Source organism: Pleurodeles waltl, chromosome 6 (assembly GCF_031143425.1).
Source record: "Pleurodeles waltl isolate 20211129_DDA chromosome 6, aPleWal1.hap1.20221129, whole genome shotgun sequence".
Classification (NCBI taxonomy): Eukaryota; Metazoa; Chordata; class Amphibia; order Caudata; family Salamandridae; genus Pleurodeles; species Pleurodeles waltl.
In genome coordinates this window covers 1,580,478,399-1,580,492,227 of record NC_090445.1, presented here as the reverse complement: position 1 = coordinate 1,580,492,227, position 13,829 = coordinate 1,580,478,399, and positions in this window count along the sequence as shown.

Sequence of the window (13,829 nt, the reverse complement as noted above, 5' to 3'; positions counted from 1 at the left end):
GAGTTTTCTGTTTTATTTTGAGATGTAAACATCTAAAATGGGAGGTATTACTACATCAAGATTTAAGACATTAACTAAACAGTATTCTTTAATCTCTTGCTTCTATTTTAAGGCCCCGGTGGGTAGAGTTGATTAAAGAATGATATTTGATAATTTCTTAGTGCTCAGTTTGTGGGTTAAGTAGACCATTTCTAAATAACTGATCTTTTTGCAGCCCAAAAAGTTTTGAAGCAAGTTAGAAGGGATAACAGAGCATGTGGTAATGTTTAGAGGAGTTAGCGTCCAATAGATCTGCGAGGGAGTGGATGAACCCAGTTGCAGGAGGCAGCATTGACAAATTGTGACAGTATCAGAGCATGAAAAATTCAAGCATATAAAACCGTGACCAGTGGCATTTGTCAAATTTTAGTTATAACTGTAAACTTTTATGTCATGCAAACATGTTAAAAATAAATGTAATTAACTTGAGAGAGAGATAGCGAAAGAAAAAGAGTGAATGTAAGAGAGACAAGCAGAGGCAGAAATTGCGGAGGAACATTCCTGGTGCTTACTAACCATTGCATGACTCTTACAGGAGGTTTCTATAACTCTAAGAGAAAGCCACATTGATGATCCTTTTCTCCCCTGTTGAATGATACAATAAAATCTCCTAACCCAAATGGTATTGCATATATACATTTTTTTCCTATTGTGGCAGTGCTCTGCATGACATGAGAAGAGGTGGGGACATACCCCAATCGTCACATAATCATCAAGGATGCCACATATTCATGTTTTATATTATTTGTCATTTGCCTGGACTTAATAGGGACAGGGCAATAGATAATATATAAAGTTAAAAACAAGACTGATTCTGGGACATTAATCTTTGTCCTGATGAAAGCCTCGGACCCTTAGTGGCCAATAGAGAAGGTTGAAACATGTTGACACAGGAAAAGGGTGTAAGGCTATTATAACCAGTAGACACCCAACTCTGTTTTTATTCATTCAAGAGACACATGTTATTAATTAAATGGATACCTGGGTGTACCTTAGGTATTTTTATCCCTAGAAGACCTCGGAAGGAAAAGTGCTCACTGTAAACTGGTTGAGACCATCCTGGTTTATAGGGCCCTGGATGAAACCTGATGAAGACACATGCCACTAGTAGAGTGGGATAGGGTCTTCAATAAGAAGCAAGCATTGACAAAGCCAATAGGTTTAGCCTCTGTGAAATATATTGGTTTTGCCAATGTTTTTAGATACAGCAGCATGGCTTAAAGTTTAAAAAAACGATATAACGCAGTCAACGCTATCCGCGTCATAGCACTTTTTAAAAACCTTTAAGCCATGTTGCACAACAGCAAGTGCTGCTGTGCAACATGTCTTAAGTAACATTGATAAATCCAATAGATTTTGCTGTGGTGAAACCTATAGGCTTTGTCAATGTGTGTTGTCCTTACTGAGCTTCCAACGCTGTGGGAGGCCTTGCCATTCCTAAGCCTGTTAAGGCTGTTCGGAGTGCTCTTATGATGTGTGTGATAATCTTGCACTGATGTAATTTGTGTTTCGTGTGTAGTGCCTCGACGAAGAGAGGTTATTATGCTTTTATCTGTGGGGATGGTAATGCACTATAATCGACATAGAACAGATACGTCTGAAGCCACACACTCATAAGTGGTCTAGCAGTGTCACACGAAGTGTCTCACCTGAGAAATCACCTACATGAATACATTTAAAAATGATTTAAAAGGATGGTTGTCTTGCACATCTTTCAAATAGCCCATTCTCTGATCACTGCGAGGCAATGCTTTCCCCTACAAACACTGTGTGAAAAACTATAAAATACTTTCTTTTTGGGAGTATGAGAGATGGGTTGTGCCAATCTCCTGGGGTTTGGGGTGCAGAGAAACAGAATATGGACAGAAGCACAGGGAAAAAGTGAGGCGCAGTGTGAAGAAAAATGATGGCAAGTGAAGGCGTGTACTAGCAGATTTGCAGAGGATAGCCTCTTCCACCTCCATAGTGACTCCTGGGCATCAACTAAAATGGATGTGGAAGTAGGGCAGTGTGGGGGTGTTGTGAAATGAACGGTGGGAGGAGGGGTGCAGGGTGACGAGAAACATGCTATTGGGCAGAAGAGGAGGTTGTGCTGACCAGCAAGGAGCCACCTGAGAGCCAGCCAATGGTAAGTAATGTGACACAGAATCCCCGTGGGAGCCAGCCAATGGTATGTCAAGATAAGTAATGGGGACACTCTGAGGTTTTGCAAGCACAGTGCGAGCGCAGTGCAGGTGAAACCATAAAATGAAGTTCCCCTGGTTAACCTGCCATTGTTCTCCACCTAAATACCATTTTAACTATTCCTTGAAAATAGATTGGCAGGACACCTTTTGTGTTTAATGTTCCTGTTTACCACTTACCAGATTGTGGCATGCACATTTCTTTGCATGATATTTTGCTTCTTTATGGGTGTTAGGTGATATGTGTTCATAGTAGGCATATTTACCCTGGATGTAAGCCAGAGCCTTCGTGGGAAGCTGCACCCGACGTTTGTGCCAATTGTTTACCTATGGATTACGTTTGTTAGACGCCCAGTGGTAAATGCGAGCACCTAGAGTGACAGAATGTAATTTGGCGTTCAGTTCGTAATCAACTGGAAAATACAGTTCGTGCTATTTTTACTTTATGATTTCCACCCTGATGTAATGAGCTTGCAAGTTATAATTGTGATTGAATGTGTATAGCGCTTGCTACCCTTGTCGAGGCGCTATCGCTTGTATGTCCAGCCTTTAGTGTGAGCGTGCCACCCCACTTACCCTGTAGCCTGAGGCACGAGGCCTAAGCCAAGATCCTGTAACTCGGGCCAGCGCCCTTTCCCCAAAGGTCACCACTTAGTTTATATGAAGGAAGATAGCTCGTGCTCCAGTTTATTTAAGCCCCTCCTGCAGTGTGTGGGGACTGGCAGCCCTGGAAGGTGTCTCCATTAAGAGCACTTCAAGCTGTGCCTGCGCCATCTGTCATGCTTCCCAATTAAAGATGCAAAAATAAAATAAGCAGGTTTCCCATTACCCAGCAGCGGCACAGGACTAAAAGCAATCTAAATGCAGGACCTGCACCCTTTGTGAAAACAAGAGGGTTCTCTTTCACAGACGGGGAAATGGATTCCCCTTCCACGGAAGGGAGGGGGACTCGGAGCTGATCTAGACAGGGCATAATGCATCTGTTTCTGACCATGGGGTTGTAAATCAACGCATTAATGGGACAGTTATAGGGCAGTGCACTTGGAGGTTGAAAGTATCTGAGAAGAATTGTCAACACTGTTTATTGCCAGCTCGCATGAGTGCACCATTTCACTCCAAGAATGAACTCACCCTATATTTGTGTCTGCCTCTAGTCTGGGTGGGTCCTGGGTAAGGAAATACCAGGGGACAGCAGAGAGACCCTGAAGAAGGGGCACAGGATTGCTTCTATCAGATGCATTTTCGTGTACTTTTCCAAAGTACGGTGTGGCAATATGGGCATGCTAGGGCTCCAAAAATATTGCCTGGGCCTGGTTATAGCACTTGACAGAGATGCCAGACAGTGCCCTTCAACTCAATGTCCTCTGTGTAACCACTGACTAGGTACTGCGTGTACAACTGCAATAGAAAGACCTCTTTTAGCGGGGATACAGAAAATCCAATTCCATACCCCTTGCTTGATGGCCGCTTTACTGTTAACAGCTGCATGGAGACTAATTCTACATTGGTAGCTTGGAAGAGATTGTGTGATTCTGAACAAATCACTACCACTTGATGCGTCTCAATTCCAGTGTCTGAGAACCTTGCAAACCCTTGTAAAACAACTGATCACTAGAATTTAAGGCAATGCAACAAATTTGGACCCTACTTTTTAGGTTGAGCGTGCAAGCGCTCTGATGTGTTGTAATCGATTTGTGGGCTTTTAACCACACCCATCGCATGCTCATTACTATCACTCGTTCATGGGCTCGCCTTTCAAAAATCCTTTTTTATCATTGTTAAGTGCTTTACGTTTGTCTCTCCTTCGGGCTGTTTTGTTACTGCCTTGGCCATCGACCCTGTTACATGCATAATTGCACGATTGCTAATATGTCTGACTGAGCTGACTTCTTTTTCCTTTTGTGTCTCTCCTTCACGCTCATGCCCATGGCGGCTGTGGTGCTTTGAATTGGGTCGCTAATATTAACTATTTTACTTTTCATCTTCAATTTGTGTTGCAAGAAGAGTCCAGTTAGGAATTTACAACGCTAATAGCTCTAACTCAAGCAAACGCAAGACTCATTGCATTGCAAATGCTTGTTTTCTTGGTTGTGCCTTGAGGCGATTTAGTTCCTACTATTGCTCCAAATAAATCTTCTTTTTGACCTACTTGTAAAAAGAGTCCAACGGTTCTCGGAGCAAGAAAACGCATTCACTCGCATGGAGTGTTTAAAGTAAAAGACAAAAAAGTAGGCCCCCAAATGTAAGAACTGGAAGCTGGATAAAAGTCACTCAGTCAAAAAAATATTGAAGAAGCTGGGCTCCTGTAGCGGGCCAAACAGAATAAGAGGAAGGAAATAGATGTATAAGAAAAAGCAATGGGCTATCCCAATGCTTTCAAAGACCACTGTAAGTGTTGGTACTGTCCACAATAGCTATTTGACAACAGACAGCTAAAAGCTGTATGTGAGCAAGACCTAATACGGTCCAGCAGCATACAGGTGGAAGGCAGCCTAATTGTGTGCCAGGCCCAACGCAATCTATGTCAGGTAATCATAGGGATATGGATGACATGGTCTCAGAAGACCTGCTGCCCGACTACAGATGATATGGATATAGAAGACCTGCTGCTCGACTACAGGTGATGTGATTGCCTTACATAGGGAGACTTGATTTAGTCTTCACCTCCCACCGTCTCTTCTAAGGACATCATTTTTCACAAATCATTCTGTGCACAGAGATAATAGTCCATTGAGTGAGTGTAGTGCCTATGCTAAAACGTTTTAGAGGACGTGGTATCCCATTAAAAAGGAAATTATTAAATGGTGTCAAGTGGAACAATTTAAAGCACATCATTCAAAAGTTACTGAATTAACAATTATCGGTTTTAAACAGTATTCCTCAATGGGTGATTTATGAGCTCATGCATAACATCCTGTGCTTGTTTCAGTTATGACACATTCATATTTGTAAGCAGCAGCTTCGTTTATGTGGGAATCGGATACGAGGGGTACAGAGGGTCCACATCTGATACACAGCATAAACATGTCTCTACCACTTGACAAGTACTATCCTTCTCGATGATCTCACCTCTAGAGATAAAGCATATCACAAATGTGCAAGGAGACATAATGTCAGAAGAGGTAGACATCATACCATGGCTTGTCAAAACTGTGCTTCCAGGGACTTTGCAAAATTGTGTATTGTTTTGTGAGATTTCATGAACTTTTGTGAAATTTCACTTTTAGGATTCAGTGTGTGTTGCTTGTATTTCTCATTACTTTTTTTTACTCAGTCATAATTGATGTAAAACACACACACACCCCGCCAACCCACACACTCAATGCCAGAAAGAAACTTGTTCCAGCAGAAAATGTCTCTCAGCAAGACATTTTCTGTGCCAACCCCTGTCCCATAGGATAAATGATGCCTTGGAGTCCACTTGAGGTACTACATGGTCTGACATTCAATAATAAAGGCAGGACACAAGCCAAAGTGTATCAAGAGACCCAGCATTGAGATGGGGATGCCTACTGCCACTTTGAAAGAAGCTATGGGCTGACTTGATTGCAATGGAATGATGTTTCAGGGAATGCGCCTTTTTAGGTCTGGCTTGAGCGGTATCTGTCTTTTATCCCTATTGTTAGCAATGCTTTAAAATATAGAGTGGGCTTTGGCCCTTTTATAGAAGGGTATTTCTCTACCACCAAATGCTGTTGATTGTTAGATGTAGCAGTCCTTTTATTACGGAGTGTTTGTTTGCCCTGAAATGTGTGATGGGTTTTTATATTTCTCAAAAGTATACTGAATTACCACATTCGTTTTTTTTTTTCCCTGTAGCAGACTGTTTTGTTGTGGTATTGGAGGAAATCTATCTGTTTCTCTGCCAAACTAGTTTTCCTCCATCCTCCACAGGACTCACTCTTAGCAGATTTCCTTGCTGTAGTGGGGGTATCCAGAGAAACATAGCCAAGCATATCTGGGGACAAACCATATATCACTTTAACTGGTGAAAAACTGTTGAATCTCTGCCTGCAAGCCCAGGAGGAGCTGTGAAATATTGAAAAAAGCACTTTCCCTCAACTGGATTAAAATTTGTTTTTAAAGAATCACACACTGTTGCACTTTGGTTGGCAATGCATTCTTGCCCTTAAAATTTAATGCTATGAGCTATGAGAACACTCACCTTGCATATGCACAGATAAGTATTTCACAAAAGGGAGACCCCTGTTTGCTCCTGTCCTTCTCAAGTGCTAGAAGCCAGAACTAGACTGTAGTGAAAGCAATGCAGCTTTACCCTGGCTTACAAGTAAAGGAAGCTAAACTCAGAGAGGCCTCTGACAAAGAGATCCAAGAGCAAGTCTTAGATTCTAGAAGACTGCGTGGAGAGGGGGCTTTAGGAGCTGAGCTTCTCACAAGCCAAGAGAACCTTGCAGCAGAGAGGGTAGCCCTAAGAATAAACTGCAAAATCAGAGGTTGAGAAGCTGAAGAGCGTATTTTAGGACTGTGAAGGTGGTGAGCCTGCACCATACTGTCCTACGCTGGACCTCAGTCCACTTCACTCTAGGTCATAGAGTAGTATTTGAGTGGTGTTAGCTGATCTCCCCAATTAGAGAACAGACTACTGAGGATCGGTATCCCCAGGGGAAGGTATTATGGCAGAACACAGCTATCATCCATTCCCCCTTCCATATTAACCCATTTCCATCACTATGGGATTTTTCCTTACAGTCTCTAAGCTCAAATTGCTAACCCCTGACTGCTGGACTCCCTTGAAACAGCAACTGCTCCATTAGTGAGAATAAAAGGTTCAGCATATTTCTATAATACAGTCCCTTTCTGTTTCAAGTACTGTGGCTGATTGCTGGTCTATGAGATGTACCCATTAGCAAATCATCACGAATACTAGCATTGACGGCATTCAATTGTCTGCCACCTTTTTCCCTCAAGGGGCTTAACCATGATCCCCTCCCCAGCTGCAGTGGTGTGATGGATGGGTGGTTGAGAGACCACACCCAATTATGATGTGGGAGTTTGCACTGCCAGTGCAATGCTGTACTTCTCTGTGAAGCTTGCATGACTTCAGTGATAAACCACTACTGCTACTGCCGTACATCTCCGACCTTTTTCTGCTGCTCCTCCCACTCCCTCAGTGGGCCTCTAAAAAGCCTGGCCTCCCCACCTCTACCGGCCTCTGCTAGGAAGACCTGCTACTGTCTGTCTGATTCATACTGTTCAGTGAGCTAGGCCATTTCTTGTAGAGTCCTGCTCTATTTACTGTCCCCCAGCTCTATGCCATTACAGCATCAAGAGCACCTCCTGTAGTTGAGTGAGCCTCCACCATACATAAAGGCAATAGCTGTTCTCTCGAATACAGTGCTAGATTTGTGTGTGCAAGCCTACTGTGTGAGAGAGACAGGAAGAGAGAGAAGGAACATGCCTGTGTGTCTATTTGAGTAAGAGAGGGTTGGTTGCACGAGCTCCAGATGTAAATGAAATATCTCGATTTTCCTGGTCTTGCATCTGTGCGAGAAATTCCCAATACTGCCTAACTGAGCATAGTGTTACCTGTCCTATATGTTTGTCAACCACCTTTACTCACCATCTCCAATGTCCCTTTTTATTTTGTAACTTGGTCTGAATTATACAAAATGTGTTAATAATAAATAATTCCTTCTACCGCTGCATATGTAGCAAATAGGATACAAAAAATAGGAGACAATTATTGGCTACCAAAATAAAACCTCAAACAAAAAGGGCATAATTTGATGTTGTGCACTCCCTGGTGATGTTTTGGTGACAGTCCTCTATAATATGCACTCCCCGATGTGCCATAGGATTTCCAAGTATTGACAGAATTCCCTCAGATACATAGCCCTACTTGTAGGCATTGACATAATTTTACTTATGTTAGAAATTTATGAAATTTAATTTTTTTTTACATTACATGAATAATTTGACCTTTTCTAAGTAGGCATGCCATGCAACTCACATAAAAATGTGGTGTGATATATTAATGAGAGACTAATTCTCACAGAAAATGTAATACTGAGAGACATTTTCTGCTCAAACCAGTTGCCTGCCTCTAACTCGTGAGACTTCTTTAGTCGAGCTTCAAGCTTGCTAAAATGATTCCCATGCGATGCTGTTAGGACACATCTTGCTAGGAGAGCAGCAGTTTCTTTAGTTTTGTGACAAATTCAGATAATTTTTCAAAAGTTTATGAGAAAAAATGACTGATTTTTCACACCCCATAATTCTTTTTTTATTAATTCAAAAACTGCTCTTACTATTCATGTGACCGCCCTCAAGTGGCCACCCTAATGAGCATTTCTTGTGTCTGCATTCTCCATCTTTGATTCTTTATCTCTAATTCTCTTTTCCTTTTCTTTCTTCATGTCGTTTGCTGTGTACTTTTACTCTTCTTCTTATTAGCCTTCCTACCAGCCCCTCCCCTGTGTCCATCCCATAGTACTCACCCTACACGACAAAGAAACCTAGAGTTAAAATAGGTTACAGCATTATTGACTAGCGTGGCTGCCCTAAACTAACACATACATAAATCAGCCACACATGTAAACTTCATCCTAAACATCACGCTACCTGGAGAGTTCTGATGATGTCTGGTGGACAAGTGTTTCATAAAGAACTTTAAATCCCCAGAATAAGCTGAGACACGGTTTATTGTTGAAAAAGTCAAGGTGTGCCTGTCTGAAACCCACATTTGGCATAAGATGAATGTACTGTTCAGGATAAATACACTTTATAAACAGGCAGCACATTTTGAAAAGCTTCCTGACGTTTGCAGGAAGTGACATATAGCAGGCTTCTTAAATATGGTTAAGTTTGGGTGCACCCATGCACAGGACGTGGGCCCAGTGCAGCTGAACTGCATTGGCGCACTGTCTGCATTCAAAGTGCACGGGTACAACAGTCAGGGCTGCTTGCCACCATCCAGCTGAACTATTACAAGAACCTGAACTGTGACGCTTGAAAAGGATGCAGCAATGATGACACATGTTATGGTTCGAGATAAAGACTATACCAGAAAGATAGGCATAATTATAGTTGGTTAATTCTGATATGTGCAGTAACTCCTGCTATGGAACATGTCAGAATTAAGAGTTGTGTGGTACACACCACACCCACAGTAATTTTCCCCAGGTATATTGTAGTAGGTCAAATGTCCACTACATAATGAGACATGCAGATTGTGGTCCAGAAAGCACAAAAATCTCTGTGTTATTCATCATTTTTGTCCAATAATTGCATCATACTAAAACAAAATCTTATACCTGAGGTATTGTATGTTATTGGTATGTTAAATATTACAGCCTCCTCCAGGCCAACCTGAGTATCCTTGCCCGCACCATTCACAGAAAGTTCAGTGAGGTACTGTTAAAGACAAGGGAGAATGTTGAAGAAGACTACAACAGTAATTGAGAGGCCTTTTCACAAAAGTAAATTTATGCGTGCTGTTTTACCACAAGTATATTTACTCTTACTCTTTTAAATATCTTTCCTACTTTTGGGCTAGTCACTATATACAAGTGCAATATTACTCAAAAGTGTGGACTTACATATCTCCACCACCTGAAATAAGGTGTAGAGTCAGTAGAAATGTCAAAACAACTGCATAGTTGTAAAACTACACTACGACTAGTGATTTTACAACCATATTTGACTTCCACACACGTGATGAAGACCTCTGCAATCCAGGCATTTAATTTGTGGCATTCAGATCGGCAGTGTGCGCGATCATTTCATGGCATTTACATTGTGAATTCCAAATCGGCAACAGTGTGCGCGATTCCTTCCAGGCATTTACTTCTTGGCATTCAAATTGGCAGTGCGCGCGATCATTTTATGGCATTTACATTGTGAATTCCGAATCAGCAACAGTGTGCGCGATTCCTTCCAGGCATTTACTTCGTGGCATTCAGATCGGCAGTGTGCGCGATCATTTCATGACATTTGTATTGTGAATTCTGAATCGGCACCAGTGCGCGCAATTCTTTCCCAGCATTTAAATCTTGAATCATAGATCGGCGTTGTGCTCGATCATTTAATTGCATAAAGATCTAGATGTTTGAATCGGCAACAGAGTGCGCAATTCTTTCCTGGTGTTTAATTTTTGAAATACAGATCGGCGGAGTGCGCGATCATTTCTAGACATTGAAACTTAGATGAGCAGTTTTGATTAAAGTGCATAATATTTCCTGAACATTTAAGTCTTGAAACTCTTAATCAGAGAGTGATGTAGAAGTGTTATTCATGGTATTTGTACAGTTCACTCATGTAGAGAAAAAAACATGTGCTCTATGATTCTTGCTACAGTGCAGAGATTGTTCTAAGCAGTATTTTGGAGAGAGTTTATAGTTCAAATATATAATATGCTAATTCTGGAATGTTCATGTGAAAACCTCGCAAAACTTTCTTGATTTCCAGGTACCTAGATTCTTGAGGCCTAGTTATAGTGAAGCCTTAGGCCATTCATGTTTTCAGCATAAGTGTTTTATTTGAAACAAAACTTATTGAAAGTCATTGTGATTAATCTTGCAATTGTGTTGTTTAACTCTTGCTTCCGCAGGTCTCCTTCCCGCTGTTCCCAACCCAAAACCCATTCCCCCACTTGGCCATTCTTTAACTCTGTGCTATATAACTAGTGAAGTTTGGAGCTCCCAAGAAGTGGACATGTTGGGAACATGCGCAAGCCCCGAGGATCTGGTCTCCTTGACACCTTTTGAAAGAGACAAAAAGTGAAAGGGAGATTGAAACATAACGACTACTCCAAATTAATACGCTTTTTGTAAAACTGGGGGAAAATTATAGAGGAAAAATATTATTAGTCCTGACGCGTATAGGCAGTGGTTCCCCCGGATTTTTTTGCTCCTGTCAAGTAGGTTTTGTTGGTTTTCCTCTTCAAGAGCCCAGGAGCGCAGAGCACTCTCCCTCTGCTAATGCAGAGGGAAAAGTGCCCACGCCATCCATTTGAGTTAGAAACTGGAACGTTACCCATGGGTGGGTTTGAGTATCCGGGCTGGGCCAGGTATGGATGAGAGTTAGCGTCTCAAACCTGGGCATCCATGTCTATGACCGGGTGGGGTGGTTCCTATGTGAATGCTCACATGGCCGAAGTGACCATGGTGCGCATATTTACGCATGAGTATTCATGATAGGAACGGAGCCGGAGAGCTCAGGCAGACAGAGGTACACAAGCACTGGGTGATGGCTAGAGCCGAAATGTCACCTGCCTTGGTAGGCTGGTGCTTGCGCTAGGGCATAAGTGCCTGGGAAGTGCCGAACACCCACGTGTGTTCCCACTGCAAATGGGAGCTTCTCTACCATACAGTGATATGGGAGGTAAACATCCTTTATGCCGAATTTTTTATAACGAAGTCCTGGTTAACGAAAGCGGAACAACGCTTTCTTTAACCACAACTTCGTTATTTTGTGCCTTAACCACGCATGTCCTGAACAACGAACATGCATGGTTAAGGTACAAACAAGGGAGTCGGCTGAGGAGGACGACGCAGAGGACAAGGTGACGACTCAGGTAAGTGGGGGGTTTTAGGTTTTGGGGAGGGGTTGGGGGGGTGGGGCGTTTTTGGTTTTGGGGAGGGGGGGTCGGGGGTTTTAGGTTTTGGGGTGGGGTTGGGGGGGTGGGGCGTTTTTGGTTTTGGGGAGGGGGTGGGGGGTCGGGGGTTTTAGGTTTTAGGGTGGGGTGGGGGGGTGGGGCGTTTTTGGTTTTGGGGAGTGGGTGGGGGGGTCAGGGGGTTTTAGGTTTTGGGGTGGGGGTGGGGCGTTTTTGGTTTTGGGGAGTGGGTGGGGGGTCAGGGGGTTTTAGGTTTTAGGGTGGCGTTGGGGGGGTGGGGCGTTTTTGGTTTTGGGGAGTGGGTGGGGGGTCAGGGGGTTTTAGGGTGGGGTTGGGGGGGGGGTGAGGGATGTAGGGTGAATGGTGCCTATTGCTAATGATTTTATCAGGAATGCCTTTACAACGAAATATCGTTGTTAAGGCATTCGTGGTAAAATCATTAGTAGTAAAGACGAGGTCGGTGTTCCGACCTCGTTGTTAAGGTTAGTAGTAGTTTAAGATTCGGTGTTCCGTCATATAACCGATATGGGACACTGAGGCTTATCAAGTCCGGTGCAATAAGAGATTGCAGGGGAGCAGCCTTATACTGTTTGGTATCGTTGGACTCAGGATGACAAACCCAAGCTGTTGTTAATGGTAGATTTGTCATCCCTGGCCAGGAAGTGCTACTTCTAGGAAGTGGGCATTTTTAGGTGTTGGAACTGGTTCTGTTGCCCCATAAATTAGGCTTCATTCCATATGTCCTGGGGAAAGAGCACATCTGCATATTCCCAAGTTGACCACTATAAAACTCGGGCAACCAGAATGACAGATCCTTGCCATTTGGATGCCTAGTGAGAAAGATGGGGGGGGGAGAGGTTGTGACACTTGGTCTCCCAGAGCCAGAGCCTGGCACCCATAAAGATAAAGATCTGCATTCCAGGACCCCAGGGCAGACATGGAGGAAATTTAGGGGAGACATCTGTGGCTCAAAGGTATACACTTCAAACCACCCCCACTTCAAAGGTTTTACTTAGTATTAGCAGGAGTACTCAAAGTCTGCAACTTAAAGTACCACTGATGAATACATGGGACCAGTGCGGCTGAACTGCATTGGCGCACTGTCAGAGGAATCTGGGTGCCCAGGAAGATAACTGTCCAAGTGTCCAAGTAAGTGGATCCCAATGAGAGACTGGCCCCAGTCAAGGAAGTGGGTCCTGATGAGAGACTGGCCTGAGTATCTTTGCCTGATGCTGTGTGGCATCATGAAGTGGCTTTCCAAGGGCAGGTTGGCTGTCCCTGTTCTCTGTGGAGGTCTCAAGGACATCAAAGACCTTCTGAGAGGTACCTACATTGTGATTGGTAATGTCTGGAGAGTGGTGCCCTCTGTTTGCGCATACATCGTGCCAGACTCCATCTGGTAGGAGCAGTGTGTGTGTGGGCCAAGAACTAAGTCTGGAGACCGGATGCACCAGGTGCAGGGTAGCAACGTACTGGTCATGCTACTGGTATATGGCCCTTCATCGTGAGGACGAGACGGTTTGTGAAGTGAGTCCTTGAGCTCGAGTGGGAACCGCCGGCTACATGCTCATTGTGTGCTGTGTCCGTTCATAGGTTGGAACCTGCAGAGGTGTGGGTACAACCTGAGGAGTGCTTTATGTGGCCTAGTATTGCACAACAGAACTTGCATCTAGTGTGTTCGTCTGGAAACTCCAGTACTGCTAAGGTCATAGTGTACTGGGCAGAGTACCTCAACACAGAGAGGTACGGAAACCACGTCCTCAGTGGAACTGGAAGGTCTGGTGCGGTTGAAGTCATCAAGCACAGACTAGTGCCTCATGTGAAGGGGGGTACGATGCTAGGCGTTGGTTGAATAAACCTGGTTTCATCCGGGAACCCTCAGTCATCGGGGGTATGGCACTGAGCACCTTCTACGTGGGGTCAAACCTGTCTGGGGCCACTGGAAGTTCACATGCACCAGACGGGGTGTTTCAAATCCGGAGACATGGACCTGGTAACTTATTGTGTGCAACCTGAAGTGTCGAGGGTGGGTC